We start from the raw sequence: 14,830 nt of genomic DNA, 5'->3' as shown, positions 1-14,830 counted from the left end.
TTTGACAGAGAAGAGAATGCACACAATTTTGTTATTTCTTCTGAGGAGGATTCTGTGTCTGAATTCTTCTTCCTCGTTACTATGTATTCTGTGTTTTCTTTCTTCTGACAGTTTCTTGCTGTAAAATAAAGTCACACTTACATTTATCTGCTTACAATTCTACTCTTTCTTTATTATCATTTCTATGCATACACATACCCGGTATTCAGTGTGCCTATTCCACTCTTCTATTATTATCTGTTCTTTTGGCTCTTTCCTGGCTGTAATGACAAATACAATTGATTTATATAAGTACTCTTCTCTTCTATGAGTCCAGTTCTTATTGCCTTCTGTGTTCTACTCTCACCTATGTTTTACCAAGAAGCCGTTGCAAAGGGAGTCCTTATATCACCTAAGCTGTGGTTTTATGCTGGAGTAGACAACTGTTAACTTCACAACCACCAAACTCCATTCATGTAAAAATATGATGATGGAATATCGCTAGTGAATTCTCGACACTCACTTCGCGAATGCTCTAGCGTTTCAGAATCTTTTCCTCTAAGTACGCACTCTTTTTTAACTGCGCAACCACCAGAGAAACGGAGTCACTAAGAGCATGCGCAAGCAGACTAAATAGCACTAAAGAAATGAACGTTAATCAAGCTTTCGAAAAATTCTCATTCTGTCTTGTTCTCTTCGTCGAAAAACTACAGAAAAAATCGAGTGCACATTAATTCTCTCAAAACACGGATAGTTCGTAATAATTCAGAACAGTCTTACTTCTCGGAGGTTCTTCTAGTACATACTGCAATAACTCTGGTTTTCACGCGACACGAAATTTCCCTGAACTACGCACCACACTCGGATACACATCCTGCTACTCCCAAGTCTCAGGTGAAGTGCGTAGTTCCACACGCGCTTCACCTGCTTGATTCCAACTTGGTAATTCAGCTAGAACGCTAACCTTACCAAGCTTAAGGGATCGATGGCATCCATGTTGCTTATTGCCTTGCTTCGCATGTAGTTTCTGCAATTTTGTGAATGCTGCCAAGATTAACCCCTTATTCTTACTGTCTCTTTGCGCTGCTTTAGGGACACGTCTAGTGGGGGACCTGACAACCAGTGGTGAGGCTGCAGGTGCATGAGCCCTGAACCCCTACAGTGTCTAAGCCAATTTTTAGACATTGCAAGCGCAGTGCTCCCATTAAGAGTATATGATACTGGCAGTTTGTCATTGTGAACTCCACAGCACCATAATGGCTATTTTGAAAACTGAGAAGTTTTGTATCAAACTACTCTGCCCATTAAACCCACACTGATGAAACATGCACACAGAGGGCATCTTAGAGATGCCCCTTGAAAACACAACCTGCCACTAGTGTCCAGGCTGAGTGGCTGCTTTCAGATGCCACTACCAGACATGTTTCTGGACCCCTGGGCCGACAGCCTGCTGCTCTCGGGGACCTGAAACAATGCATCTTCTTGGACAAGGTGCCAAGCCTTCTCCCCCAGGATGGGCAGGGTCCACGGAGGGGAAGCTTCAAATGCATTCTGCCTTTGTGAGCTTCCCCAGGCCACTTGCTGCTGCTTTTAGCAACTGGTCCCCACTGGTTCTGGCCCCCACTTTGGGTGGGAGAACCGGCGGGAAAAACAAGGAAGGAAGAGAGGTGTGCCCTCCTCTGCCAAATCCACCCCTGGGGTGGGGGTGGCGAGGTGTAACACAACTCTCAGTCCCCACCATAAGTTTTTAAAAAATATATCTTTTATTGATTTTTATGCAATTACTCATACAGTTGCACATGCATCATAGCAGGCGAAAAGAGACGCTTTTATGGTCCTAAACACATAAAGGCGAATGTTGACATTATGCGGTCTTGGCAATGTATATAACAATAACATGTGCGTTTGTATGCATGTACATAATATTACTTTCTACATTCTTATGCATACATTAACATCTCTATTACCAAACAGTGTTTACATATCAAGAGTGCAGGGTCCCGCCAATTGCTTTAAGTCTTCAAAGTCACTCCTTGATTTACAGGTACTCTTTACATTTATAACGCACGTCGGAGCATTGCGGATAATGACACATAAGTGACATTCATGAGCATCTTTGAAAATTATTGACATTATTATTTTAATATGAAAACTGAAAACTAAGGGAAAAAATAAAAGGAAAAGAAAGATCAAATATGATACCAAATAATGGAAACATTGTGGAATGCACCATCTACTATATGCTATAGCTAAGTCGCATTATTTGTAATTAGTTAAGGTTGTGTTTCCTGCCCTGCACATGACCGAATGGATGTCAGAGCGGTGTGTGCCAATGTTTACATTCATGAAAGGTTTCCCAGACATTTAAGTTTGGATCATGTCTCGACAAATACTCCTGGCTTCATCAACACGTATAGCATAGCAAACTCACTGGGTACTAACATCATCATTTTTGCCTGCTTGCTTTGTATACTACAGCGTTAGGATGTGTAGGTACTTTGAGAATGTCATCCCAGGACCGAGCTATTGGATATTTGCAAAGCCCAGCTGTTTCTTCCCTGTGGAGGACGGTGCTTTCAGCCTGTGCCCACACCTCTAGGGACTTCATCCAGCTAGTCATTGCGGATGGATCTTCATGCTTCCATCTCTTAGTAATCAGCCTTTTTGCAGTTATAAGGCCCAAGTCACAAAATCTGGAGTTCACCCTGTTTTCCTTAGTGCGAGTGTAGAACCCCAGAAGGCAGACCTCTCACGTATTGGACACCTGTGTGTTCGTGCACTTTGTGAGTGTCTCTGTGACCGTGCACCAGTATGCCTAGATTATAGGACAGGTCCACAGCATATGTAGGAAATCAGCATCATTAAGCTGGCACCGCGGTCAAATGGAAGTGTTGATGTTGAAGTATTTGTTTATTTTCTCCAGTGAGAGGTACGCTGTACCATTTTCATGAGTTTAAACCTGTAGCTATGTGGTATGTATGTGGAGCTAGCGAATATGCGTTCCCATTCCTTGTCAGACCAGGGTTGACCTCGGTCTTCTTCAGCCCAGCGTGTACGGAGACTCATTAATGGTTTTAATACGTGTGAGCAGAGCTTGTACTAGTCAGTGTTTTTCACATGCGATCCCTCCCCAATAACATGCAAGTACTGTATCAGCAGGTATGTCAGAGGCTCAGCTGCCACGTCTCTCCATGCTACCAACATAGTCCGTGTTATAGACATATGTAGGAGGAATTGGCCCCTTGGTATGCCAAGGTTTCAATGGGTGAAAGAATGCCCTCTACTTACAAGTCTCCTAATGTTTCTATACCTGCCTCGAGCCAGGGAGCCAGTACTGCCTCTGTCACCGTGCCTCCACCTCTGGGTGTTCCAGCAAGCAGCAGCATCGGGCGTAAGGAACCGTGTCTTTGGTGAGCTGTAGAGTTTTCCGATAACATCTAAGGGCCAGCTCTATATGTATCTGAGGCAGACGGGGTAGTTTCACAAGCGGAAGAAACAGACCATATAATTGGAACTGTGTCCACAGAGGCGACTTGGCTACCGTGTCCGCCAGATTCTTGCCACTAGATAATAAAGTTCCATGTTCGGAACTGCCAAGCCACCTTGTTTTGTTGGCGCATATAGTTTCTGTAGTGCTATTCTGGGCCTTCCCTTGTTCCAGGGATTCAGGATCTCTGCCTGGTTTTAAGAGGGAGATTAATAGTGTCTCATTCTGCATGGGTGTGAGTGCTGCATTGTATACACGTAGAAAATGTGGTATCGGTATGTCCGAATATGCTTTGTAAAATTCTACTGCCAGCCCATCTGGGCCTGGAGACTTGCTCTTTGATAGAGAGAAGATGTTGTCTCTGACTTACTTTGGCAGAAGAGGACCATTCAGTTCCTCTTGTTGGCTTGGTGTAAGTTGTGGAAATATGAGGTTGATAAGAAAGGTCTGTATATCCGCGCCTGTAGTTTCTAAACAAGATTTGTACATATCAGTATAGTGGTCTACACATGTGCTATGTATATCTCTCTGCGCATGTACAGTGACGCCTCGCGCTGTGTTTATAGATTTTACGGGTGTGGTTACAGCATCTTGTCGTATCAGCCACAACAGCAATTTACCCGTTTTTTTCCCCCATGTGATACGTCCGCGCTGAGTGTGCCGCATAATTTAAATGGCGGAGTCGCTCTAACAGCCGGGAATGTTCCTTCCTATCTTGTGCCAAGGGACTCATGTCTGAGTATACCCTGCCACACCTATAGTGGCCAAAAACGATTCAGAAAAGGGGGTGGTGATGAACAGAGTGTCTGAATTAAGCAGACCACTCTTACCCAGTCCAAAGATCAGGGCTTGATCCATCACCGTTATTTATCTCACTGCCCCATCCCAGCTCAGAACCTGGCTATATGCAAATCAGTCTGTCCCTGGCCCAGTGCATCATGGGAACAGGGCAGACTAAACTACCAAGCCAATTCTTCACCAGAAAGGAGACAAGCTACCGGGGACCGGTTTCTGGCATTTCAGCCGTCTTCGGCCCGGCTTGCTTGAATCCTGATGGAGCAGTGAGAAAGGGACTCATGTCTGAGTATACCCTGCCACACCTATAGTGGCCAAAAACGATTCAGAAAAGGGGGTGGTGATGAACAGAGTGTCTGAATTAAGCAGACCACTCTTACCCAGTCCAAAGATCAGGGCTTGATCCATCACCGTTATTTATCTCACTGCCCCATCCCAGCTCAGAACCTGGCTATATGCAAATCAGTCTGTCCCTGGCCCAGTGCATCATGGGAACAGGGCAGACTAAACTACCAAGCCAATTCTTCACCAGAAAGGAGACAAGCTACCGGGGACCGGTTTCTGGCATTTCAGCCGTCTTCGGCCCGGCTTGCTTGAATCCTGATTGAGCAGTGAGAAAGGGACTCATGTCTGAGTATACCCTGCCACACCTATAGTGGCCAAAAACGATTCAGAAAAGGGGGTGGTGATGAACAGAGTGTCTGAATTAAGCAGACCACTCTTACCCAGTCCAAAGATCAGGGCTTGATCCATCACCGTTATTTATCTCACTGCCCCATCCCAGCTCAGAACCTGGCTATATGCAAATCAGTCTGTCCCTGGCCCAGTGCATCATGGGAACAGGGCAGACTAAACTACCAAGCCAATTCTTCACCAGAAAGGAGACAAGCTACCGGGGACCGGTTTCTGGCATTTCAGCCGTCTTCGGCCCGGCTTGCTTGAATCCTGATGGAGCAGTGAGAAAGGGACTCATGTCTGAGTATACCCTGCCACACCTATAGTGGCCAAAAACGATTCAGAAAAGGGGGTGGTGATGAACAGAGTGTCTGAATTAAGCAGACCACTCTTACCCAGTCCAAAGATCAGGGCTTGATCCATCACCGTTATTTATCTCACTGCCCCATCCCAGCTCAGAACCTGGCTATATGCAAATCAGTCTGTCCCTGGCCCAGTGCATCATGGGAACAGGGCAGACTAAACTACCAAGCCAATTCTTCACCAGAAAGGAGACAAGCTACCGGGGACCGGTTTCTGGCATTTCAGCCGTCTTCGGCCCGGCTTGCTTGAATCCTGATGGAGCAGTGAGAAAGGGACTCATGTCTGAGTATACCCTGCCACACCTATAGTGGCCAAAAACGATTCAGAAAAGGGGGTGGTGATGAACAGAGTGTCTGAATTGCACCATCAGGATTCAAGCAAGCCGGGCCGAAGACGGCTGAAATGCCAGAAACCGGTCCCCGGTAGCTTGTTTCCTTCCCAGTATAAGAATTGGCTTGGTAGTTTGGTCTGCCCTGTTCCCATGATGCACTGGGCCAGGGTCAGACTAATTTGCATATAGCCAAGTTCTGAGCTGGGATGGTGCAGTGAGCTAAAGAACGGTGATGGATCAAGCCCTGATCTTTGGACTGGGTAAGAGTGGTCTGCTTAATTCAGACACTCTGTTCATCACCACCCCCTTTTCTGAATCATTTTTGTCCACCATAAGCGTGGAAGGGTATACTCAGATGTGAGTCCCTAGCTCATTGCACCATCAGGATTCAAGCAAGCCGGGCCGAAGACGGCTGAAATGCCAGAAACCGGTCCCCGGTAGCTTGTTTCCTTCCCAGTATAAGAATTGGCTTGGTAGTTTGGTCTGCCCTGTTCCCATGATGCACTGGGCCAGGGTCAGACTAATTTGCATATAGCCAAGTTCTGAGCTGGGATGGTGCAGTGAGCTAAAAAACGGTGATGGATCAAGCCCTGATCTTTGGACTGGGTAAGAGTGGTCTGCTTAATTCAGACACTCTGTTCATCACCACCCCCTTTTCTGAATCATTTTTGTCCACCATAAGCGTGGAAGGGTATACTCAGATGTGAGTCCCTAGCTCATTGCACCATCAGGATTCAAGCAAGCCGGGCCGAAGACGGCTAAAATGCCAGAAACCGGTCCCCGGTAGCTTGTTTCCTTCCCAGTATAAGAATTGGCTTGGTAGTTTGGTCTGCCCTGTTCCCATGATGCACTGGGCCAGGGTCAGACTAATTTGCATATAGCCAAGTTCTGAGCTGGGATGGTGCAGTGAGCTAAAAAACGGTGATGGATCAAGCCCTGATCTTTGGACTGGGTAAGAGTGGTCTGCTTAATTCAGACACTCTGTTCATCACCACCCCCTTTTCTGAATCATTTTTGTCCACCATAAGCGTGGAAGGGTATACTCAGATGTGAGTCCCTAGCTCATTGCACCATCAGGATTCAAGCAAGCCGGGCCGAAGACGGCTGAAATGCCAGAAACCGGTCCCCGGTAGCTTGTTTCCTTCCCAGTATAAGAATTGGCTTGGTAGTTTGGTCTGCCCTGTTCCCATGATGCACTGGGCCAGGGTCAGACTAATTTGCATATAGCCAAGTTCTGAGCTGGGATTGTGCAGTGAGCTAAAAAACGGTGATGGATCAAGCCCTGATCTTTGGACTGGGTAAGAGTGGTCTGCTTAATTCAGACACTCTGTTCATCACCACCCCCTTTTCTGAATCATTTTTGTCCACCATAAGCGTGGAAGGGTATACTCAGATGTGAGTCCCTAGCTCATTGCACCATCAGGATTCAAGCAAGCCGGGCCGAAGACGGCTGAAATGCCAGAAACCGGTCCCCGGTAGTTTGTTTCCTTCCCAGTATAGGAATTGGCTTGGTAGTTTGGTCTGCCCTGTTCCCATGATGCACTGGGCCAGGGTCAGACTAATTTGCATATAGCCAAGTTCTGAGCTGTGATGGTGCAGTGAGCTAAAAAACGGTGATGGATCAAGCCCTGATCTTTGGACTGGGTAAGAGTGGTCTGCTTAATTCAGACACTCTGTTCATCACCACCCCCTTTTCTGAATCATTTTTGTCCACCATAAGCGTGGAAGGGTATACTCAGATGTGAGTCCCTAGCTCATTGCACCATCAGGATTCAAGCAAGCCGGGCCGAAGACGACTGAAATGCCAGAAACCGGTCCCCGGTAGCTTGTTTCCTTCCCAGTATAAGAATTGGCTTGGTAGTTTGGTCTGCCCTGTTCCCATGATGCACTGGGCCAGGGTCAGACTAATTTGCATATAGCCAAGTTCTGAGCTGGGATGGTGCAGTGAGCTAAAAAACGGTGATGGATCAAGCCCTGATCTTTGGACTGGGTAAGAGTGGTCTGCTTAATTCAGACACTCTGTTCATCACCACCCCCTTTTCTGAATCATTTTTGTCTACCATAAGCGTGGAAGGGTATACTCAGATGTGAGTCCCTAGCTCATTGCACCATCAGGATTCAAGCAAGCCGGGCCGAAGACGGCTGAAATGCCAGAAACCGGTCCCCGGTAGCTTGTTTCCTTCCCAGTATAAGAATTGGCTTGGTAGTTTGGTCTGCCCTGTTCCCATGATGCACTGGGCCAGGGTCAGACTAATTTGCATATAGCCAAGTTCTGAGCTGGGATGGTGCAGTGAGCTAAAAAACTGTGATGGATCAAGCCCTGATTTTTGGACTGGGTAAGAGTGGTCTGCTTAATTCAGACACTCTGTTCATCACCACCCCCTTTTCTGAACTATAAATGTAAGCGGGAGAACGAATGTTGGCAACAAAGTATGTGAACTGAGCCATATCCTCCCAACCAGACCCCGTTTGCACCCCGGACCCATGTCTATATATACATTTTTATCAGTGTTCATACTATATCATCAGTCGGTTATGGAGTAACCCTCGGCAGATTGCATGAGTTCTGAGAAGTCTGCAGGCAATATGCTCGATCACCATCACTTGATTGTTCATTGTGGCTGGAGTTGGAAGCATCTTCAGTCATTAAGGAGCCACTAATTTCAGCTACTGACTGAAAAGCTTCTCGCTGTCCACTTAGGATCAGTTCTATGTGTGGTCCCGTTGTGGGTGGTGATGGGTGCCGTCCCTCGCAGACCTTCACTCTCTCCTGCGGCGATGAAAGGGGACCTTTATCTCTGGTATCGTTGCCGCAGTGCCTGGGTCTTTGGTTCCTGTGGCATTGAAGGTGTCCATCCAGTCCTCCACCTCTTCCGATGTAGAGAAAAAATGCTTTTTCCATTAGCAACCACTCGTAGGCTGGCTGGAAAGAGCAGGGAATATTGCAGATTGCTCTGTCGCAGGCGTTTCTTCACTGCCATGAATGAGAATCTCTGCCTCTGCACTTGTATAGTATAGTCCGGTTGTCTATTTGGATATCTCCTAACCTCCTGGTTTCTTGCAATATAGAGTCTCTGTCCCTATAGTTTAGCAGTTGAACAAGAAGGGGCCGGGTATTCGAGCCCGTAAGAGGGGGCCTCGCTGGAACTCTATGTGCGCGCTCTACTACAAAGTGAGGTGAGAGGGTTCCCTCAGGCAATAGGTCGCGGAGCCAATTTTCCACATAAGATGTAGGCTCTCTTCCTTCCTTGCCCTCCAGTAGACCCACTATGCGCACATTATTTCAACGTGCTCTCCCTACGGCATCTTCTGCCCTCTCTTCCAAGAACTCCACTTGATTTAGCAGATTCTGTACTTGCTTATCCATTTGCGTCACCTGTGGTTGTACGTCAGCCAGTGTGGATTCCAGGACGATGGTGCGATCTACCAGTTTTCGGTGATCTGCATGTAGATGGGTGAGATCTATAGCCCCCTTGTCTATTTTGGTCTTCAAGGAGGTGAGGGTTTGATAAATAGTATCTTCCAGTTTCTCCACTGCTGCGAGTACCACATCCAACTCACTAGAGGTGTGGTCTAATTCTTTGAGTGTGTGTTATAATTTGCTGATTGATGGTGTAAAACAAATGCTTAACACTACCCTCTGATACAAGCCTTACTGCTCGACCACACTACCACAAATAGAGAGTAAGGTGCTATCTACTTTTACCTCTGCCTACCTTTAGGGTTCCACTGGACTCTGTGCACACTATACTTCATTTTGGCATAGTATATACAGAGCCAGGTTCCTACACATTATGCAAATTATATATGAACATTTTTGTTGTATGTTTCTCATATACGAATTTCACTTTCTACATGAAGAATTATTTCAATATATATGTCTTATAAGTAACTAGCCTTCATAAAGTGTTGATAGTCTACAATTCTTCACTATTCTTACCATCCTGTCTGATGGTAAACTATGATTACTTTGTTTTTCAATTTTAATTTCTTTAATGCCCCTTAACAAGTTATGAATGGGGCAATTTACATAACTTTGTGTCATGAGAAAATGCAGGATGTATGTAAGTAATAAAGTTATGCCCTGGTATTTAAACTGCAGCTAGATGGGCTTTTACAATGTGTGCAGCAAACAGCTAATTACACAGAGCAGGCAGCACATTTATTGTAATGGTGCAAGATATATAGATGTACAGATGTACATTTAGATGTACAGGTTATTACATTTTTAAAAGTATCTCGGTTAGTGACTTATCGATTCTAAAAGGTTACTGTATGCAGTTTAATATGTGTAACCATTAACGAATGCCATGGAACTATAAAGTTTTGGTCATTTTATAAAAGTAGCATATCTATTAAAACACACAATAGGTGGTCAGTTCAGACATATCTCTTTAATCTATTAGTGGATGAGAGCAATGGACATTTTATAAAGTATAGCAAATCATTTTAAAGATATTTTAACACTGAACCGTGTTCTCAAAACTGTTGCATTGGTATCCATGGGTCAGATGTATCAAGGATTTTTGAGTTCGCAAATGGGCAGATGCCTTTTGCAATGTATCAAACTCTTGGCATTCGCAATATGGGTAAGTGCAATTTTTTGCAATGACCTAAATTGCAAATGCATTTAGTCATTCCCTAAATGTAATTCATGTAGCAATTGCAAAATGCGAATTTGCATTTAGGAATCTCAAATTACCACCAACTTGAAGTTGGTGGTAATTTGCAATTTACTAGAAGAATTCAAATCTTTGCATTTTCTAAGTGCCATGTGGTGCACACACATGCCCCTAGGGCTGTGGTACACGAAGTACTGTCAGCGGGCTGCAAGCGGCCCGGCAGGCCTTCCTTGGTGGGCGCAGACCATGCAGGTAATGTACCCATGGCCCCCCAGAGAGAGAGGGAGTGGATAGAGAAAGAGTGGAGAGAGACAGAGAGTGGAGAGAGACTGGCAGTGAAGAGAGAGTGAATGAAGAGAGAGAGTGGAGAGAGACAGACAGTGGAGAGAGAGAGAGAGGAGAGAGAGAGAGTGGAGAGATAGTGGAGAGAGACAAACAGTGGAGAGAGAGTGAATGAAAAGAGAGAGTGGAGAGAGACAGAGAGTGGAGAGAGAAAGAGAGAGAGAGAGAGAGGAGAGAGAGTGGAGAGAGAGTGGGAAGAGAGTAGAGAGAGAGACTGACTGACTAAGAGAAAGAGAGAGAGACTGACTGACTGAGAGAGAGAGAGCGACTGACTGACTGAGGGAAAGAGAGACTGACTGACTGAGATAGTGATTATCTGACTAGGAGAGAGAGACTGACTGAGAGAGAGATACTGACTGAATGAGAGACTAATTGACATAGAGAGAGACTGACTGACAGAGAGATACTGACTGACTGACTGAGAGAGAGAGGGAGCGAGACTGACAGAGAGAGAGATTGACTGAGAGTGAGACTGATAGAGAGAGAGATACTGACTGAATGAGAGACTGATTGACATAGAGAGAGGCTGACTGACAGAGAGATACTGACTGACTGAGAGAGGGAGACTGACTGGCGAAGAGAGAGACTGACTGAGATTTGAGACTGACTGACTGAGAGAGAGAGAGAGAGAGAGAGAGAGAGACAGACTGACTGACTGACTGAGAGAGAGACTGACTGACTGACTGAGAGAGAGAGAATGACTGTGAGAGAGAGAGACTGACTGACTGACAGAGAGAGACTGACTGAGAGAGAAAGAGAGAGAGAGAGAGAGAGAGAGAGAGAGAGGGAAACTGTGATGGATTTGGGGTCAAAGTGCTTATGAAGTTATTCAATGGTTCTTAAAATTGCTAGTGTCTGCTAATAAAAATGTATTATCAAAATGTGCTCTTTGTAGTTACATCTGCTTTTGAAATACAGCATTGTCGTGTTGTCTAATGTTTTGAAACAGGTTAATTTTTTTTTACTCAAACCCCGCCCCCAACTGACCCTGCCCCCTTTGACCCCACCCCTACTGTTGCAGCCCTTGGCCACAACCCACACTGTAATTTTGGCCCCCGATAGAATGTTTGTGAGTACCCATGCCTTATGGAATTTATGTGCACCACATGTGCACACTTACCTTTATGGGGGTGCATCAGGGTGGCCTTTTGGCCACCTATCACCCTTGTAATTGCTTTCGCAATTTGCGATTACCAATTTGGTGATCGCAAGTTGTAAATGTCTTCCCATTCATTCCTATGGTCCTATATGCCCATAGGAATGAATGGGAAGACATTCTGGCACAGTGGAGACCTGAGGGGTTGTCATATTTCTGGCTTGAAAACCTATTGAATAAAAATATGTAATATGTTTTTATTTGGTTGATTCGTGGAACCTCAGTAAAATTAGGTGAACAGAGCGGAGCGGGGGTTCTTGTGAGGTAGCTGTAAATTCAGGCAGTTGTTCTTGTAGGTGGGTCCCTGATCGTGGAGGGCTTTTTAGGCGTGGGTCAGGAGCTTGAATTGGCATCTCTTCTGAATGGGGAACCAACGTAGGTCTTCCAGGTGCTGGGTTCTCTTGGACAGGTTGAGGATCAGTATGGTTGCTGTGTTCTGGAGCAACTGGAGTCTTCTCATAGAGTGCTTTGCCATAGTCCAGTCAGCTGGTGTTGAGGGCCTGCGTCACAGTTTTCCTGTTGCTGAGGATCCACTTGAAGATTTTCTGGAGCATGCAGAGGGTGTAGAAGCAGGCTCAGGAGATGGCATTAACCTGATGTTTAATGGAGAATGTTCTGTCCAAGATGATGCAGAGGTTGTGGGCGTGGTCTTTTGGAGTGGATGTGGGTCCGAGTTAGTCCCTTTTCTATGTCTTTTCATTTTCCCCCTTTGATGTCCATTTTTTTTCTAGGGTGACTGTGGAAGGCAAGCCTGAGGAGGGACTGTCGAGAACAGGTACGTGTTGTTCTGTCCCTCTTTCTTCCTCACATACCCCATCCCCCTTGCCTTACATTTTATGAATTTGAAGAATATTATCTTGTGGATATCTAGAAAAATAATCTGCATTGGATTGTGAATTTGAAGGCTTGGAGGCTTAAAAGAAAAACCATCTCATAACTCTGCTATTATTAGTTGTATTTTTGGCCATTCATTCTAATGTGGCATGATCAGTGTACTATTTGGATTTTCTGCCTTCCAGATGATGTCTGAGAGATGTGATAGCCCATTTGATTGTCTAACGCACAAAGGGGCAGGGCAGTAAGGACAAAAAGCACAGCTACAGAAATAAAGAAGGATTACTTTTACAAGAAACAGGGAGCCAAGGATTAGTAGAGGTTGTGGCAGCAAACAGCAAGTAAGTCCAGGCTAGAGGAGATGAAAGTGCCTGGAGCGATCCAGAGCATGGAGGCATAGACAAATACCTGACAAAGGGAACTGAGGGCCCAGAGAAAGAAGAAGAGGATGTGTGGTGTGAGGACTAGTGGTCCTCTTTGAAGGAGGCCCTCCAGCGTACCATAGCTCAGGAGGGCTGTGACAGCTCCAGGTGAGGGACAGCGTCTGGCAAATGAAGTGAAGGTGAAGGGAGAAGGGTAGATGAAGTGTAGGGTTTTGTTGTTCCCAACATTTTGGGTAGGAGGATGTGTCCTGCTAAAAAAAAGGAGTAGCAGAAAAACATTCATCAAAGGTGTTAGATAAAGCTCTTGAATAGCACTGCTGGTTAATTTTATTTTTGTTTTCCTTTGCGGCAATCTGGCAGATGGCAGTAAGGGGACTTAAGGAGGTGCCATAACTTCTACTCAGCTTCCTTTTTTTCCTCATGCAATGATGATGGAATTGCAGTGTAAGAGGAACATTGTCCACTGGTGGAGGATCTATCCCCATGTTTAGAGATGAGAAGTAAACACCAGTAAAAGACTGTTTGTCTCCATGCACTTTAGTTACCAGGATTTAACCTCTTGTTATGAGGTATGCCAGTTGGATTCACTGAAGGAGGCAGCTGTAAAGAGAAAGAAGATAAAAAGAAATAATAACCAGAGGATACCAATGTATTGTTGTAAATATTTTTGTAATATCCTTGAAACCTCCAAAGCGAACCAGAAGGAGAGTGGAACGTGTTGTTTTCCCTCTAACCCCAAAATCTTGACTCATTAAATGAACAGCCATTGTGAAAGTCTCCCATGCCTTATTTCTGACCCACCCTGTTACACTTACCTTGCTTGCTAACAAGTTGTGACAGTGTTCCATTTATTCGGCTATGGCTTGCTAGTTTGAATCAGCACATGGTGGAATGGAATTTACTAATAAAAAAGAAAACATTATTAGTTAACAGTTTTTCAACGGGTGCACTAGTAACGCATCTGGGAGTAGTTTTTACTGCGTTTTTAACTTGATAACATTGTAACTTTTAAACCACAGAAATGTATTAAATCTGTCTGAGCACATTATTTGAACAATTAGAATCACTGTAATTGTTGGCGCTACTCCCCGGTCCACCGCAGCGATCTTAGGCTGTTTGAGTGGAGGGAGGAAAGCGCTAGTGTTGCCGGCTCGCTCCTTGGTGGGTGGAGATTTCACCAAGGGCGACGGTCTAGTCTCCCCGCACCTCCCTGACTACAAAAGGGCGGGTCTTCCTTGTGGCTCGAGAGATTGATCTCTAAGCTCATCGCGCTACGGGTGCACTAGTAACGCATCTGGGAGTAGTTTTTACTGCCTTTTTAACTTGATAACATTGTAACTTTTAAACCACAGAAATTTATTAAATCTGTCTGAGCACATTATTTGAACAATTAGAATCACTGTAATTGTTGGCGCTACTCCCCGGTCCACCGCAGCGATCTTAGGCTGTTTGAGTGGAGGGAGGAAAGCGCTAGTGTTGCCGGCTCGCTCCTTGGTGGGTGGAGATTTCACCAAGGGCGACGGTCTAGTCTCCCCACACCTCCTAATCTGTATAAGCCTCCATCCCCAGCGCAGCGGTGACGCGCAGCGGGAGCGCCGAAGAGGCGCCAAAGAGAAGCCAGTCTGCGCCAGTCCGCGTTCAGACGCTTCGGCCTTCGCGGCTAGGCACTATGGTAGGTCTGCGTATCTCATATAGCGCATCTTCGTTGTACGCTCTACGAGCCACCTCCAATCTTTGTTGTAGACACTCAGTCCCTCCTTATCTCACTAAAATACGCTGTCAATCTTGTAATTGGAGCTTATCTTCTTCTAGCATAGGCAAACAAACTAGTAAACCCCAGTCTTCACATTCTATTATTATGTT

The sequence above is a fragment of the Lissotriton vulgaris genome, chromosome 2_1 (assembly GCF_964263255.1).
Source record: "Lissotriton vulgaris chromosome 2_1, aLisVul1.2, whole genome shotgun sequence".
NCBI lineage: Eukaryota > Metazoa > Chordata > Amphibia > Caudata > Salamandridae > Lissotriton > Lissotriton vulgaris.
This window is presented reverse-complemented; position numbering follows the sequence as displayed.